A 19,700-nucleotide genomic window follows, 5' to 3' on the forward strand; every position below is an offset into this window, starting at 1 on the left:
AGTAATAAAAAAAAAGACAGTAGGCAAAATATATAGTTTCTTATGTTTTTATAGATATTTAGAGTTAACATATATTCTACATGTAAAGTAATTTAAAGATATTTCTTCAATAGGAAATTTCTTCGTTATTTACGATGCTGAAAAACTTCAGTCACAAATGGTTCCATTAATCTAAAGATTTTCATTCAATTTTCATTTTTGATACTACTATATTTTACCCGATAAATGACCATTCGTCCTTGATTTATGTACCAGAAAATATTCCATCTTTAATTTTTTTCACTTACTATTTTGACTCTCACTGGATTCGTAGATGTTTATTATATACATTTTATATTATAATAATATTATAAAAAAAAATTATCTCATTAATAATTAAAAATTAGATATTTTATACAGGTAGTATAATATATACTTTCAACTGATATAAGATTAATTTACTTCACATTCCCAGGGACGCCGGAACATAATATATTGGGGGGGGAGGGTGCAAACTGAGGGTAGTCTCTAATTAACCACTACTTTTATACTAATTTAAAATTTTTTTTTCAAGACAACAATAATTGTTATAATTACCTACTATAGTTTTCCTGGTAGGATAAAAAAACAATTCAAGTTATTTTAAAATACTCAAAAAACTTATAAATAGGTAGTTGTAAATAAATCAGTAATTTAAAATCACTCAAAAAGCCATGTAACTAAGAACCACGTATTATAATGACATAATAATATTACGCAATAGTGACTACTGACTAGGTATAAGCTTTACTCACTATACACGACAGTATCAATACTATAGAAACAATACTTTTGTCAAAATAGACAAGGCGCATAAGTATATAATGTAATAAAATATAAATATTAATGTTGATAACACGTTTGTTTTTAACATTTCTTTTTCTTTTTTATAAATAGCTCGGACGGGCGAGGAAAAATTCTGTATGGCACTGTAGTCTTATCTTCAAATTCATTTTTTACTTATAGACAGAAATACTGTGTTAACAGATAATCTCATGGTATATTTAATTTATTTAATCTATGATTTTAGTCATAATAGATTATTATTATTACCAAAAATATTATATATACCCAGTCCAAATTCTTCTCCAAGCTGTTCCACATGAAGTATCAATTAAGTTCGTACCTATATTTGAAGGGGCGAAACTACTATACTATACTATACTCTTTACCCTCCACAAAAAAATCCGGAGTAGCACCTGCCCCTCTTTCCCCCCATTTTCGGCGTCCCTTTACATACCAATTCCAACGTATGTCCAATGTATGAGTAACACTCAATAATTATTGTTTTTACGTAAGTATGTAGTGCAATATTTAAACAGATACAAATGTAAAGAACTCTGAATCCTGACATTTATTATTGGAAAATTTATCACATTATTAGTTTTGTAACAAATATTAAAGTGTATCTTTAAATATAAATGTTATTACTTATAATTACTTTAACTTTGTTATTTAGTTTTTTTTCATTCTTATACATATTTAAAATTTTTTTTTAGACTCTGATTAACACAAAATGGGATATTGGTTTAACAATGGTACAATTTTAACTCTTTTTTTTCCTAACGGGAAGCACTTTTTGGGATAGCATGTCCTATAAAAAATTCAAAACAGTCTCCTTTTTTTTATTTGTTTTTTTTATCTTATTTTCAAGAGCATACTTTAACTAGTGCCTGAGTTCATATAGAAAATCGATTTTATTGTGTATATTTTTAAACATGCATTTCACGTATGAGCAGTATAATAAACTATTAATAAACAATTTAAAATGTTTTATACATCTGAAACATCTAACATAATATAGAAATGACTTTTTTACTCAACACCATAAATAGCAGATATTATAATTAAATTATGTGTTATTTTTTCAATGTATATATAAATTAACAAATATTTTATACATAGGAATAAATAAAAATTTAGCCAGGAGTAAGGTTTATGAGTTTAATTCTCAATCTCATTTTTGTTACAAATCAAATAAATTGATAATAATATAATAAAAAATTAAATTAAAATTAAAAATTATTAACTATTAATTATTTTTATTGATTTTGTATATACCTGATGATGGAATTTTAATTCGAAATCAGTTGTACTTTACAAATATAATAGTACTTTAGGCTAACCTTTTATTTATTTATATATATAAAATATTTGTTTATTTATATATGTTAATATACGAGTATTAACTATTTAACAATTTTTAATTTTAATTATATTATTTATTACTTTCATTATTATTTTATCTTCAATAAGTAAAAATTCTAATGAGTCGAATAATTCATCGTAAAATGCTCTCACTTTTTAGTACGATAGTAGTTAGGTTAGTTAGATAGTATAATTCTTATATATATATATATATATATATATATATTTAGATATAAGTAGGTAGTTCATTTTTAAATTTTATATCTAGTTTCAGATTATTCAATAATAAATTTAGAATCCACAATGGTTTGTATTTCATTATTAAGCATCAATTAAATTTTTATTAATTAATAAAATAATAAAATAAAACAAAAAATAATAAATTATTAATACTTGATAATAAATATATAAATAACAATTTAATATGTAGAGAAAAAAAATTAAATTCATTGCCTGGAGTATGAAGATATCTGTATCAAATTAAAAATTCATCGTAAGATATATTTTGAATTCCTAACAGGTCATACAATAATAGACTTAACTTAATATTTTATTTAGCATTTTATTAATTTATTAATTTCTACACGTAAACCGGTTAATTTATAAATGTTTATTAATTATCCATAAATAAAATCTAAACATAGACATCTTTTGAAAAAAAATTAGTAATTTTCCTGATCAATATTTTACATTGCTGATATTACAAAACGGCTATTTTAATGCAATATAGATAATACATTATAAGTATCATATCCATTAAATGGAGTAAGAAAAAAAAATACTAAACAAATAACATAATATATCTAGTGACAAAGTATCCCAATAATTTTTTTCTTTCGAACATTTTAAGTTTGAGTTTCGAATTGTTTTGACTGAATATAGTATATAAAATATAGTAGGTACATTTATAAATTATATGTATAAAAAATATAAAGATTTTTGTAAGTATGTAATTTATACTTGTACTTAGTGTTTAAGTTATCTATAATTGTTAACAAAGAAATTAAAATATTATTTAAACAAGAAAAAAATCATATTTATAAGTTAGCTATTTAAAAATTGAACATTTTTTTTATACAACGTGCATACACTTAAGTGTCATCCAGTTGTGAGTTAGTTCGTGATTTGACCAACCATGTTGTTTAACCATGACTGATGGCATTTCATTGGATATTTTTAATTTTGTATTGAAAACCAATTTTTGTTAAACATTCCATTGACGATGAATATTGAATTTTGTCATGTAATAAATTTGACAGAATCCCCTGATCATTAAGAAAGTTAAATTTCTCCTTGTAAAAAATGTCTAAAGTATATCCTTTATTTGCTTATATTGATGCTGGTGTGTAATTAAAAGTTTAATATTTTTTTCCTTTCTCTTCTGATGAATTATATTTTAAAGGTTTAAATCGAAAAAAGAAAAATGAGAGTTTGACGTTTAGTAATTTGATACTGTGAATACTTTGTATACTACCTATAGTCTATACGGTTTATCATTGAAAAATAATGACATTATAGTTCGCATTAATAAAATTTAAACTTGTTTTATCAACGATTAAAGATGATTTTAAAATAACTTGAATAACTTTACTTTATATGTAATATTATAGTATAATTAATTTACTAAGATGATTATATTTAAATTAATTTGCAAAATACTAAAAAGCAAAAACAAAAGTAAAGTCTAAGCTATACAAAATCATACCACGTCAGTTTGGGTTATTTATCAAAAATTATTTTAGGTTCTTTCGTTTACTTACTGATTACTCGTACTAAAAATTAGATTATCCCATAAAATATGTAAAAAAAAATTTAAATAATATTAAATGTGCCTGGCCTAATCTAACCATATGCAATGTATACACCTATATTAACTATATTAGGTATATTATTTATACGATAAAATTTTTTTGAACGATTTTCAAAAAAAAATGTGTTAACATTTTTCCAACATCAAATTTTTATAAGCGTCTACATAAATGGATATTTTTGATTGTGAGAGTAAATGTATCGATGTATAGCCATAGGCGTGCACAACCCGAAATATTGTAAAGGGGGATCTAAAATTTAAATTTAAGAGTAAGGAAGCTTTATTTTGACTAATGTTGCTCGAATTAAATATAATTTATATATATTATATTTATAAAATATTTGGTAAAGAACTTGTAAATGATGTTTCGCGTAATAGAAAAAATAAAAATAAATTTTCTACGTTTTTACGTAAAAAATTATGATAATATATCAGTTACAATTGACTGCAGAAGTATAAATCATTAATAATTTAAGCTATCTGAGAAAAATATACGAGATTCGAGGAAAATATATTCTTTGGGCTCATATACCACAATATTTAAAAACAAATTAAAGTTAATCGTATGTTTATTTAATTATTCATTAATTATAGTTTAATAATTATACCTACATATTTTGTTGAGCCAGGGCCCAAAAGTATTGTAGGAATCTTCTGAGATGCAGGTTAGCCAATGTGTATAGCACACGATATAGTGTAATGATAGCTGATGCCGTATAATAGTACTGGTATGCAGTTTAAAATATGAACATGCAATAATATGTGTTTGGATTAAAATCATTTCAGTTTCCTTCGGGAATCTTATTAGGTTCTATGCCATTTCACATCATTGTATTTTACGAGGGTGGTCACTGAAATAACGGCATGCACTATGATATAACGTGTACGTCGGGGTGGGGTAAACAATCGTCCGTTGGCGGCGCGCCGACAGTCAGCGTTTCCCGACGAGTCGGCTGCGAAACGTTAGCCTATACGCGTCGTGATCCGAAACGATGATGACGACAATGACGAAGACCATGAGCTTATTACGTGGTGACCGTGGTCGGCAAATGTATCGTCAAAAGAATAACATCGAGACTAATCTGGCTTAAATATAGAATTCGTTTGCCGAGGAAGTCGACAAAAGGTGAGTGTGTGCACGTAGTTATTCTCGGGGGACCGTTATAAGTGGCTTTTACAGTTCTGTCGTAGACTTTTAGGAATACGGAATACGGAATAATTTTACGCAATAACATCGTATACACTAAAGAGTGTTTATATATATCATGTTATGATACATTTTTTTGTCGGAAAAACTAATAATATAAAAATAAAAATAATAATAATTATTGAAATTAATTGATCAAAACGACCTAGCAATTACCTCACTCTTCTTATTTATTTTTATATTTATTTGATGTGCGCGTAATGTTCTATTTCTATAACTTTTGAATTTGTTAAATTTGTTATGGTATTTTTTGTCAATCAAGAGCAAAAAAGTATTGAGTATTATTTAAATATTATTTTATATTGTAGTACATATTTGTTTATTACTAAGTATAATAAATAGAGAAAATAAAAAATGCATATGGATTTCGATTAAGTGAAAAATATTGATTTTCAATTGTATGTTAAAATGAGCGAAACGCGTGAAAAGATTTATTAAAAATTATTAGTTAATTTTGATTTTTTGTGCTAGTTATTTTTAAATCAATACTTCTTGTATTTTATGATTGTAAATTCATCAATTCGTAATTTTAAAAATAGTTTAAAATCGATAGAATTGAAATTATCATTTTTTAATATTCATTTATATCCAATAATAAATTGTTGTTGGTTTATTAATTTTCATCAGCAAGGCATATTAATGTAGAATAACACTATAATCAATTTAGTCGGCGAGTTAAATTAATATAACGTAGGTACAGCTAATACCATACATTTTTTATGATAAAAAAATAAAAAATAAATCGGCTCTTGTATGCTGAGAAGTATTAACTTAGAAGCATAATATTAAATTTACTGTAATAAAATAAAAACTTTTACCTTCAGTGGAAGTCTTTACTGATCAAATAATAGTAGGTCAAAAAAGAAATTGGATTTAGGAACAATAATAGTTTATTTTGATATATAATCCACTAATCTCGCGGCGTGTGTTATATTTTAAAAATCTACCGGGAAGAAGGGAGGGATTTGGTGAAATACATCAGATGCTACATTTAAATGATTATTGTATATATTAATAATTCGATGAAGGTTCTTTTGTCTATTAATTGCTATTTATCGTATTCTTTTCTTCGCCAATTTTAAACCATAATTTGCATATATGAAGTATTCAAGCACAAGGCTACGCTCTAGTGGGAGTTTTTTTTTTATTGATTCGTCGTATTATTTGACAGATATCCCATGTTTCACTCAGGTTTTTTTTTTAAACATCGTACCTTTTTTCTTTTTTTTATTCAACATTGTATACAACACAAACGATTAAGAGATTTGTACCTATATATTATTTTTATTCTGTATGGTGTAAGAGAATTAAAAACTAACCATAAGAATACTGTGTTTAGTATTTCATTTAAATATTGATTTGGTGATCAAAAGACAGTTTTCAAATCTAAACAGTTTTGTACAGTATGTAATGTAATGTCGCACTGTTATTACTGCTGTTTCACTTTCGTTATTGTGTAGCCATTAAATGAGGTATCGTTATTTTTATTTCGCTTTTTTTTACTATTACGGTTTTATTCCTATATTTTGACGGTCAAAACTTAATAATATTATACACTTTTAAGGTTTTAGTTTTATTTAACTTTTGATAAACTATATTTTTAATTAAAAAAATGTTAATGTAATATATATATATAAACACATTATAAAAAATAAGTACTTATTGACAAATAATAAAACAAATATTGTTATTCGATAAATTAAAGAACTAATGCAATATTGGATTAAAATATACTTTATTTAATTTCATTGTATTATTGTCTTTCGTAAGTGATGTTAATGAATTTACGTCTAAATACATTTGCGTATATTATATATATAGCAGAGGCAGCCAAAAATTTTTTCGGCCACGATCTACTAAAAACGTACATCACCTTTGAAGATCGATTTTCTTGGAAAATTTTTTTATAAACTAGAATAAAAGATACAAACTATACAGATAAAACTTATCGACAATTTGTTCATATTCACCACGATTCATTTTCGTGCACATGGCCTAAAAATAAATTCTAACATGATCGACCGTTTGGCCGCCCCTGATAAATAGTATATATAATTAAATCACACCTCTAATACGCATCACGCATCACTGGTACGTTATTGTACTCGTATGGCTACTCACATTAACAATAGGCACCTGTCTATGTATAGTATACATATTAGTATTTTTATTTTTTTAATTGGTTAATCATTTTTTAAATGAATCAAGTTCATCGGAAACAATACACATTTTATAATTAGTCACATTAGTCATTGTTTATAAACAGTAAAATATATTAATTGTACTTTTAAATTATAAGATTATTCATAATTATAATACTATATTAATAATTTAATACACAATAAATAGTTTTATAAAATATAAAGATTCTGATTTTCACTTGTGTAAAAGTATAGAATAAAGATATTTTCTAACCTTTTGAATGCCAATAATTTATATATATTTTATTGAATATATATTATATTATTAATGACCATTAATAGTTATATGATTATAATTATACTTTATAATTTAGTCAATTCATACTTATGTGTTAATGATTTCATTTAATATAGTTATTAATTTTGATTAATTATATCGTGGTGTTTTAAACAGCACCTAAGTGCTTACGTAAAGAGTTTAAATTTGGGTAGTGGGTCACGCATGTCATACAAAGTAATTTTAGAGCCATATTAATTATATATTATGCACACCGAAGACCTAAGAGTTTAAGACTGTTAAAAATATTATGGTTTTAGTTGAAAATACACAGAGTTATTAGGTGAGCGCAATGTTTAATTTTTTTTTCGATGATCTACCTTTCACTAAGGTATATTTTTTTAACTTCCTGACTACTTTAGGTATGCTTTTTATTTTTCAGTTATATATCAGATCAATTATATACATATATATATATATATATATATGTGTATATACTATTTAGTATGATTTTAGTATATATTTTATTATATTTAAAATGTATGATTATCAATCATCTTATATTTTTACGTTTTATTGAACAATAGAACTATAAATTGAATGTAGTATTTGAAAAATATTTGCTAACTGCGTTTTACAGCCGTGTTTTATTGTAATTAATTTTATTTAAATACTTAATAGTTAATTCAATGTTGGATTTAATTAGTTTTATTTTAGTATAATTGTTATTATTATTTATTTTATTTATGATAATACTACTGACATTTAATATTAAGTAACATGGGTAATTTGTGGTAGAAGTCAGTAATTCAAATTTAGTCAAGAAAGTGAATTAATTATTGAATATTTTAATAATATAAAGATAATTCCATTTGTTGGTACTTCTAAGTAATTGCTTTGAACCTAATACAGTTAAATCTTTATAGACATGCTATTTTTAAATAACTACAATTTAAACTTATAATATGCTTGAATCGCATTATTAACTAAAAATATTTTTTATTTTAATTACTTTTATCAAAATTTTATATAAAATTGTCAATTATAATTGATCCTATAGGTACTTCTTACGATTTCTTTACTGATTTACTACAAGAACAATAGTTATTGATAATCTTTCCACAATTAACATTATGCGTATGATGTTGTATACAATTATATCCTATTTGATTGGTGTATATACACATGGACTTTTCCAAATTAAATTGTACTGTATTGATATATTTCAGCTTTTTCTCTTAGTATTTTGTCATTGGTATCAATTATAAATGACATAACATAATCATCAATTGATTAGTTTAAAACGCTATTAATATATATATACATACATAAATCATGTAAAATTAATGATTTTTACTAATACTACACTTCTTTGTGAAACTTACTCCCAACGTTTATATAAACATCTCCACACTACAATTTTTATTGTGTCATATCATTTTAAGATTTATCAAGGCTTAAAAACATATAACAATTTGATTGTTTCCATCCACATGTTAGTAAAAAAAATGTGTAACTTAAAAAATAAAATAATCCATGTATTTATTTAATTTAATAAACTTCTTATAAAAATCTAAAAATTATTTTTATGAAGGTAATTAGTTTTATTTTAATAATTTTTACAATTATTATTCTATACAATTATACAAATATAATAATAAATAATTATAAGCATTGGGTTCATTTTTTTTTCTGCGTGATAGTTTTTCTTAGTCTTTGTTAAACTTTAATATTTTCATGAAGATATAAAGTTTTTTCTAACATTTTATCAGGACATATTATTAAAATAAGTCTTATGATATTTGTATACTCATACTTACAGTTACAGGTTCAAGTGTGTAAATGTAGATTTCAAACGTAAGTTTTAACCAAAGTAAGTAAATACTCCAAATGGAATTCAAAACGAAAAATATGTATTTACAATGTAATCGATTCTAATAAATTCGAAAAAAATATGAAATATGATATTCGAATTTATTATTTTTTACCTAAAAATGTGGACTGTTGATAATATCATGGATTTTTGTGCAAAATATGGTGGAAACTTTATGGTGTATCTCGTCTATTTGTTATGATGAATAAAAGTTCCAATTATTATATACTAGAATTTGTAGATATTTAATTTTGAAATAAGAATTTAACTTTAACTTTTGTTATTAAATCAATTATAACTAAAGTTTAGTACTTATTTTAAACATTTAAAAAGGGCGGAATCCCTAGATTGGAATGAGACTCCAGAGTTGGATGAGATACAGGGATGGGTGAATGTTATTGCCGTATTGGTTTTTTTAAACTTGGTATCAATGAATCATTACTCTTAGAAAAAATATTTTGAATGAGATTGGATGGATCAGATCGGATGTTTTTAAAGTTGATTGATATAATAGAAGATCTATATTTTTTAATAAATAGAAGGAACTTTTAATCTTCTAATATTCGTAAAAAAAATTTCATCTATATTTTAGGAAAATCAAAAATGTTATAAGTGTTCATAATTGTAAGAATATTAAAATATTATATATTTATATTATTAAAGTATTTCGAAAATATGAAATGTCAATGAACTATTAATCAATTATGAAATAAACAAAATAAGGTTTAATAAAAATTAGTCAAAATTCATTTTTTATCGCTTATAAAACATTTTAATGATTTTAAAGTAAACTTTTTATTTTTACTTCAAAGAATTTAAACGAAATATTGTTTATCAAATTTTTAAGCCTTAAATATAAAAATTAAAATTTTTTACTTGAAAAATGTAGGTAGCAGATTTTCGTGATTTTTATTTTTTTGTCATCATTATTATTTAATATTCAAACTTTTTTTTTTTTTAAATTAATCTCAATATTTTTGATAATAAGTAATAAATATATACGAAGAACTTTGTATTATATTTCAAGACTTTTTGTTCAACTAAAATTAATTTATCGAAATTTTCGAAAAAAATATAAGAAAATATGAACATTTCAATATCTTATAAATAGTTCAGAAAAAATTTCGTGAAGCATATTATCTGTAAGAAACGATGATATAAGTATTTTGTGAAAATTTCAAGTCCCTACAAATATTATCTTTTGAGTTACCGTAAAAACAAAAATTCGATTTTGTCGAAAACCGTGTTGATCCATTTGGTCAAATTTGTGTACTTATATAAAAAATAATAACACATCATGGTAAAACTAATACATTCCTCGTTTTACTTAGAGTCTAAAAGTTAAGGAAACTTTATTTTATAATATATTAAAAGTTCAACATTTATTCGATTATATATCGTCGTTTGTTGCTATATTATTTAAAATGTTAATCATTATTTTGTTTATTTTCAAATGTTGATGTTTTATGATTATTTATAATTATTTTAATTAATTTAATACTTAGATAGTTAGGAGTGGTATGAAATATATATAATTTTTAATGAATAATAATTTAAAAATTTACAAATTATAATGTCGATCGTAAAGTATTTCGGAAAGTAACTTGAATATTTTAATAAGACTATTTTAACACTCTAAAATTGTATTACATTTACCATCGATTGGACATATTAAAGCTCTAAAACATGATGTATAGTACTGGAATTATTGTACCTATAGAGACTGTTGTGGTAACCTTCTAAGAAGATTTATGGTCTTATATTACAATTTATTTAACATGCGACTCCAATTTTCGGTTCTTAGACCATAGTATTTTAACTTGAAATAAAATACACTCATTCACTTAACTGAAACCACTGGCTAATTTTCTTAATTTTATGTACACAAAGTAAAACATATATATTAAATGCATAAAAAAAAAGGCTTAAATATTTTACCAATTAATGATAAAAAACTAATCAATATATGTATACATTTTTATACATATGCCCTATTGTTGGGATAAATAGGGATGTAGATACTTTAAAAATCCTATAAATTAATTAAATCAATAGTACTTTATCAAAGTTGATATAAAACAAATAAAAAATGGCTAGTAAATATTAAAAAAATTTGAAATTTGTTATCGTTCAATATATCTTCAGTACAATGAATCCTTATCAATAAAATTTCCATAAATTAGATCTGTGATTTGTTTTTAAATAAAATTGATTATAGTGTTGATATGAAAAATAAACTCGTTCACGGTCACGTTTAGTGCAAAAAAAAGTAACATGTACACGTTATTTTTTGTTTAAGTGAAGTCAAAAAAATATATAAACTATGTAGTACCTATAAATATTTGAACTAATACATTTGTCATTCAACTATACGACAAAAGTACCTAAGAATCTTGAGATTTATATAGATCTAACATATAAAATTATTTCCGAAATATCAGTATACCTAATTTTATCATTTTTGCTTTTGATTTAACTTCAACACATATGGAATTAATTTTTATTCTATTTTAGTTTTTCAACATTATATAAAGAGTTAATATTATAATATGTAAAAAAAATTCTTAAAACTTATTTTTTCTCTTATTTTTATACATAATGTAATATTGTAGCGATGGACTACATGGACCACTAAACTGTTGAGAAGAAGAAGAAGAATGTAATATTGTATATTATTAAATATCGGTATATTTATTATTTTACTAATAATATATATATGTATATTGACCTTTTAAATAATAAATTTCTTTTAAGATACTTAAAGAACAATTAAGTTATTAGCTTATAGACAATAGTTATTATTGTTTATTAAACTATTTTTGAAGTAGCATAAACTATTCTGCTTTTTTTTCTGTAAGGTATTTTTTTCTTTAAAAATCTGAGTGTATAATATTATGTTAGTAACGTTTCAAAATCCGTCAAACTTTATATGATATTAATAATTCGATTTGTCATCATTTATTTCTACGTTCTATTTCCGTTGTGGCTTGAGATGCTGATGTTATTCAGGGATCATATTTTAAATAAATTATTGATAGGTTCAGAGAGAGAGAGAGAGAGATAGAGAGGGTTTTCATTCGTTTCCTTTTAGATTGTTCCATTTGTCCTGAATCATCTGCATTTTGTAACGAACTACGTAGTGTAACACTCTTTGAAAATGTTTATGGATACTTCTCTGTGTTAAAATTAACTTGTATTGATAGTGGTAATTTTATTACTTCCTATGCATATATACTTTAAATAACTCTATTTTAATATTAATTTTAATCTAATAAATAATCAGTAAATAATTTATAAATTAATGTAAGAATACATTTAAATTAGGCACTTACTTTGGTCTTGAAGTAATATTTATTATCAAAGTAGTCTACTCTTTAACCACAATATGAAAATAATTTAGTTACTTATTATGTTTATTAGTATTTTAATTATTCAACTGTTTATTTAGATTGACAATATATTTTTTAGTAATTATAGTATTGTGGTTTAAAGTATTGAGGCCATTATATTTATGTATAGCTGCAAAAGTTTTGTTTTAAGTATTCTTGTCGTCGTTTGTTAGTTGTTGGCTATTTTACGATTATATGTCATATGGATAGATAAAATAGGAATAACTGACCCAACACCTTTATTAAACGTATACATTAAAAGCCATATATTGAAATTAATATTAATTAAAAATAAATATTTTGTATTCAAAATAATTTTGACTTAATAATTATTTATTGATTACAATAGTATCATTACTTATTATATCGGATTTTGATAACACTATGGTTTGATATTATATTTACTTGTATTGTTAACAGTTTATTGAGAATATTTTTGATAAAAAATAAAAAATAATATTAAGAATAAAAGCGAGAAACACCTCTTTACGGGATGAATTCAATGCTTTCATTGTTATTACAACTGATAGATATGGTACATTTTTAAAGGTTCGATGAATTTTTAATGGAGATCAGAAAGCATTTCAAACGTTTCGAATAAACTTTTAAGTAAATGGCTGGTTGGTGATTTCTTTGTAATAATATGGGTAATTGAGAATGGAAAAAATCTAAATTAAATAAAAACATTTATTATTGTCATATTTTGTTTAATGTTTCGATTCACTCTGCTATTTTAATATTTCCTTTCTCTGAATGAAAAACACTTTAAAAAAAAACACTTATTTATTTCATTCGGTGAGCTTTATAATAAATAACAATTCATGTACTGAAATAATATATTTTATTAAACGAAAAAAGCTTAAAAAAAGTTCAGTGTATTAAATATATATTAATTAAATGTTAGTCACAGGAGAGTATATTGATAAAATATTGATACAAATCTGTTAAAAATCAAATGATAATATTTACAATACCGATACCATATAAGATGGTTTTTTGTTGTGTGGTCGCGTGTAACTAATACAATGAATTATTTTATCTACGCTTATTAAATACTGCTTTAGTGTAATCGATGATAAGTTTTAAAAATTTAATAGTTCATTATATTTATTGAAATCCATATTTTAAATGGATAAATTAAATAGTATTTTTATTATAATTTAAACGTGTTATAGATTTAATGAAATTTATGTTAATCATGTCTATATGATAGGTCAATATAATGCAATTAAGCAGTTTTTACACGTAAGACATGCTTTTAAAAGAAACTTATACAAAATATAATTTTTCACCGTTTTTATTTTAACATGGTATTAGGGTCAGAATAATTAATGTTGTCTGACGTGCATTATAAACATGGTCGTTTTATTGATCTTCATAACGTCTTATGAATACAAAAAGTGTCATCCGTATGATACTGATGTTGTACCAAACTATCGATCACAAATGACCTGCATTATATTATTCTATTTCCTATACCTTTTAAATAAAATTTAAAATTCATATTACTGTCACATTCTTATTTATTTTACTTAATTTATTAGTATTTGTTAAAATTTTGGAAATTTATAAAAATATTAAAAATTAAAGTTGATATCAAAAAGAAATATTAAATATGCTTCTAATTAGATTTCTACATAATTTTTTCCTTCTTTTTTTTTTGATTATACTATCATGCAGCAATTGTTTAAACTAGAATCTTACTCATTTAGGAATATTTTATTGTTAGGTATCATAATAGTTATTTCGTATTTCGTATTTAAAAAATTATAATAATCCATTGGGTAATATTTACCCTTCATATCATAGCAAGATATAAAATGATGATGTACTTTTTGTATTTAAAGCTATTTGTACCTCCAGTCACTTTGTGTCTATTTAACACACCACGATAGGAAATATGTTTTCGTATTTTTTCACAATGTTTACTTTCTTAATGCTCACATTATTTGTAATGATCGCTGCGGTCTTGACATAAACGTTACTATATATACATACTCGTATATATATATATATATATATATATATATATATATATATATATTTTGCTAAAATGTTTCAGGATATTTGAACTGTATCCAATTATTCTTGTTAAGTATTTTAAATTCGATAAAATTTGTATTTTTAAAAACTTAACTATTTATTTGAAAAGTATGTATAAATATATTGTTTATTTTACATGAAAAATTGTTTAATTAGCATTTTAAATACCTGTTATGTAATTCAATAATACTAACATATTTGATAATAAATATAAAAAATAATTTTTATTAAATATTTTATAAATGTAATGAAAATATTTATTTGATTTTGATAACATCAATTTTAGTAAACGGTGTTCCTGAATTTTCCGTGTCAAATCTATGCGAGTAAATACTTTTAAAATTATTCGTACTAATGAAATTTTATATGATATTGCACCTATAATGTTTTGTTTTAGTTAAATTAGATTTGAGTATAACTTCTATCCAAATATATTATTAAATATTCAGTAAAAATTTATATTTTTCCTCGAGTAGTTTTTTTTTTTACTCTGTGGATTACAACATTGAAATTAATTAAGTTATTTAAATAATAAAAGTGGATGTACGTATTTTGAATAATTTGTATGTTATTGTAAACAAGGCATTTTAGAATTAGGTTAAAATAAGCATCAATAACAAACAATTTCGATTTCTATAATACAAAATCTAATTTAATGCCCGCATAATTGAATGTAGGACGTATAGCGTAACATCAAATGTCGGTCACTGTGCAAGTGAGTTTGCAAGTAATTCAATAATGCGTGTACAAAATTGACTGCAAAACAATGAAAATTAAAGTCACGTTAACTGCAAAGCATATTATTATCATACGTTGAAAGTTCAATAGATTAGTTTTAATAAAAATAATCAAAATAAATTAAATAATATTTGATACAAAAAAAAAAAAAAATTAAAGTATAATTTAATAGAACTATTGTTATAATACGTATCATAACTCATAAGTAAGCAAAAATTTAAGTCGGTATTAAGAGTTGACATTGTCGGTGAATTATTTTTTAAATAAATGAAATAGCTTTAGTGTTTGATATTTTTAATAAATATATAAGTGACAAATTATTCATTTTAATCTAAAATGTAAAATACTGGGTTCATATTGTTCACCTATTAGTTATTATTTTTACAACCAACTTTAAGTCGTTTCAAAACTAAGAGGATATTATGATACATATAGTTAGGACTTTAGAATTTATTTACTATAGAATATATATGTTGAATATTAAATTAAAAATATTATATTTATTTTTAGAATATTAAAAATAGTTGAACATAAGACAATAGATCATTTAATTTCTTATTGTTGAATTTTTGTAAAATTTATTTAAATAAAAAATTAAAGTGGGTCTTTTTAATAAAAATATTTATTTTACCTGGTAAGTTTTCATCTTCAGAAAAATAACAATAACGAATTATGACTGTGGATTTATTTTATAGATCACGTTAAACATACTGAATTTTCGATGGAAGCAATACAAAAGTTAAGTCTCGATCGATATATTTTTTTGTAACAGTTTTTATTATTCCAACAAATGGTATACTGTTTTAGTAATTTTGATTTCAAATTTTATAGCATATAATACTATTTAAAAAAATACAAAATACTTCGAAAAAATATTTTTTAATAAGTCAAACTATAAAGAGATAGTTCTGAGCTATTTCATTATCAGATTTATTTAATAGTCTATATTAATTTAATTGAAATAAGTATAGTAAAATCAAATGTTGAAGTATTTAATAATAATGTTGTCAAACCAATTCAGTTTTCATAGTGTAATCAAAATGCAAAATAATATTACATAAACTAATAAAACAAACTGAAATTAAGATTTCAGCAAATATTAATTTGAAATTATATTTTTTTCTTATTTATCCTTAAATAAAAAAATATTTCCTTAAAATTTTGCTTTTAGATATTATTAGGGCTGGGATTCTGATGGAAATGCATCTTTTTTCTGATGTTTCTATACGTAAATCCATAAGCAGAAAATGTATTTCAAGTGATACTGATTAATTTATTGTAATTTTTATTTTGCATTTTATGACAAATTTAATTTTATATGCATTTTTAGGGCATATGTTGCTGTTTTTAAGGTATTCTTTAAAAGTTTTTATAGCATTTTTCAGGAATTTATCTGTACATATTTAAATATTATGTTATTTGATTACGAGTTTCAGCGTTTGTTCGCTTAAATATTGCACGTTTAGCATATAACATAGTAAATTGAAAGACTAATAAATACGAGCATATCGGCTGAAGCACCTATTTTATTAAAAATAGAACAAAATTAAAATATTAAAAAGAAATTTTTTTATTTACAAGAATCCAATGAGGATCATAATAGCATGTTATGAAATAAATTTAATTTAAACAAAGTTAAATTAATTATAAATATTTTAAAAAGTAGGTACCTATTTAATAATTATGAAGTTAAATAAATATATTTTTGTTTGCATTTTTATGTTTTTTAAATTATTTTTGCATTTTTTTATAATATTATTTTTTGCTATTATTCAGAGCATTAAAATCTCAACCCTAGTTATTATTAATCAAAATTATACTCATGGTTATATTATATTCATTATATTGTACTAAGTGATGGTTTTTCCGATAAAATTAATGCATACCTACATAAAAAAGTAAGAGACTTAATATATTTTATTCTTATGGTAAAGATGTTTTGAAATTTTTATTCAGCATGGTATATTGCATTATTTTTTTCGTTAGAAATTTTAAAAATAACAATTATTAAGATTTACTTTTAATATCCATGTAATAAACTGCATAAACAAAATACTTGTATTTTGAGTAAAAAACATTGAAAAATTAGAGACTGAAATTTGGAAATGCACGTAGGTTATTGAAAACATTCAATTCTAAAAAAATATGATTTATTTTCTTTGTTCGATAAATTATGCGTGTATTAATAGATAGTATTACTTTTCGGTTCTAACGATGTACACGCAATATATTTGTCTTTCAGTGTTTGTATGTTAGACTCAACTGATTTACGATAAACCAATCAACTGTAAAACCCATTTAGAAACACCAGCAGATAAGTTAGATGGTATATTTTTCAAATAGAATCTTGTCCAAGATTAAATGGGTTACTGGTTATCATTATTGTGGTCGGAGTGCATAGAGAGGACGTATAAGCAATTTGATAGTCGCCTATTATTCGTCCACCTAGATGATCGTAATTTCTTAATAGCTAAACCGGCTGAAAACCCTACATGAATTGACTTGGAAGAGAAATAAAAACTTCTGTGTTGAGGGGAAAAGATATTGTGCCTATTATATCTGATAGTATCATTAGTGATCAGTAATTTAGTGCTCCCGATGCTGTTTTTGGGTTATAAATAATAATAATAATAGCAAGACACTCGAATTAGTGTGATTGATAAAAACAATACGACTATAAGAGTTATTTTTTTATAAATGCGATGTACTTTAATTTAAATTAATTATATTTAAGGAGTATGCTAGATAAATGTGTCCACTTTATTTATACTACATTTTAATAAGGTGGCATAGTTGAATAAAAATGTCTGTTACATTAAAAGAGTTGTGTATTTTATTTTAAGAAGAATAAATAAATATTGTTTTAATTAAGTTAATAATGTAGTATATAGATGATATAATAGTACATATATAAATGTTTATATTATTTAACAAGCTAAATAATTTAATAGCTTATAGGTAGTAGTTAAATTTAAATAACTGATACACTAAAATAATCCATTAAGATGAGTAAAAGACATAAAGACATTTTTTGATCAATAAAAGTTGTTAATCAGTTTTTTTTGTCCTTATTCGTACAAAAAAGCAAGTTCATTTTATAATTAACTATTTATAATTAATATACATAACTCTGTTTTGAATTATTTATTACATTTTACTTACTTATTATAAAATTAATAAATTGTATATAATTACAAACAACTCATGATCCAAAACTGTCCAAATCATCAAAACATTTGAAACACACTTTCAATACCAGACGGATTAAATGAAGCCCTGAATGAAAATAACTCAATTAAAATCTTAAATTTTTTTTACAAAAATTAATGTTGTAAATATCCTCTAATCAATATGTTTAAATGTTAAAACTTGTAGGTACTATTAAACTTAAAAATAAATGTAAGATACACAAAATAACCTATACACAAGGCTTATAACCTCAAATTTTGTAGCCTTTATTTTCAATATAAGAAAAAATAACTTTAAATTGATACCTAGTCAAAAATATTAAATTTATACAATTTTAGAAATATTAGATTACCTATTTTTAGTTATATTAGTATTAATATAAATTATTTTGTTATTAAAATCATTTTAGAATCAGTCTAATTAAGTTTTTATACAAAATACATTTTTCTAGATAAAGTTAAATATTACACAATTAATTGAAGATAAAATTAAAATATTAATAATAATAACTACAGTAAATAAATTGTAAAGTTAGTTTTTAAAAAAAATGTTTTATAAGCTAAAAAACTAAAATTAAAAAGGCTTTTCTGTTTTTTCAAACATAAATCTAATTAGATTAATTAAATAAAATTAGTCTAGATTTACACGTACTTGTTCTTGGAGAGTAAAATTAAATTAGAACGTTATAATTATGTAAAAATAGTAACAATGTACTTAAGAATTATCTATTCAATTTTTTTTATAAATATATCTACAGTTATATTAAATAATAGTGTATTTACACCAATCGTATAGTATATCAGTTATAATATATCTACTTAGCATGTATCTTTGCGCGAATTCATGTTTTTATTTAAAAACTATACA

General features: G+C 23.0%; 1 protein-coding gene across 5 annotated transcripts in view; it reads left to right on the forward strand.

The window, feature by feature from the left end:
- The first annotated feature begins 4,938 nt into the window (after window positions 1–4,938).
- LOC112690326 overlaps window positions 4,939–19,700 on the forward strand; it is a 149,860-nt gene continuing 135,098 nt past the window's right edge. For all 5 annotated transcript variants that reach the window (XM_025564309.1, XM_025564310.1, XM_025564311.1 and 2 more), the window contains exon 1: window positions 4,939–5,102. The gene's annotated coding sequence lies outside the window, so the exon portion shown is untranslated. The remainder of the gene's footprint in view (window positions 5,103–19,700) is intronic.

The sequence above is a fragment of the Sipha flava genome, unplaced genomic scaffold, assembly GCF_003268045.1.
Source record: "Sipha flava isolate LNK unplaced genomic scaffold, YSA_version1 49_pilon_pilon, whole genome shotgun sequence".
Taxonomy (NCBI): domain Eukaryota; kingdom Metazoa; phylum Arthropoda; class Insecta; order Hemiptera; family Aphididae; genus Sipha; species Sipha flava.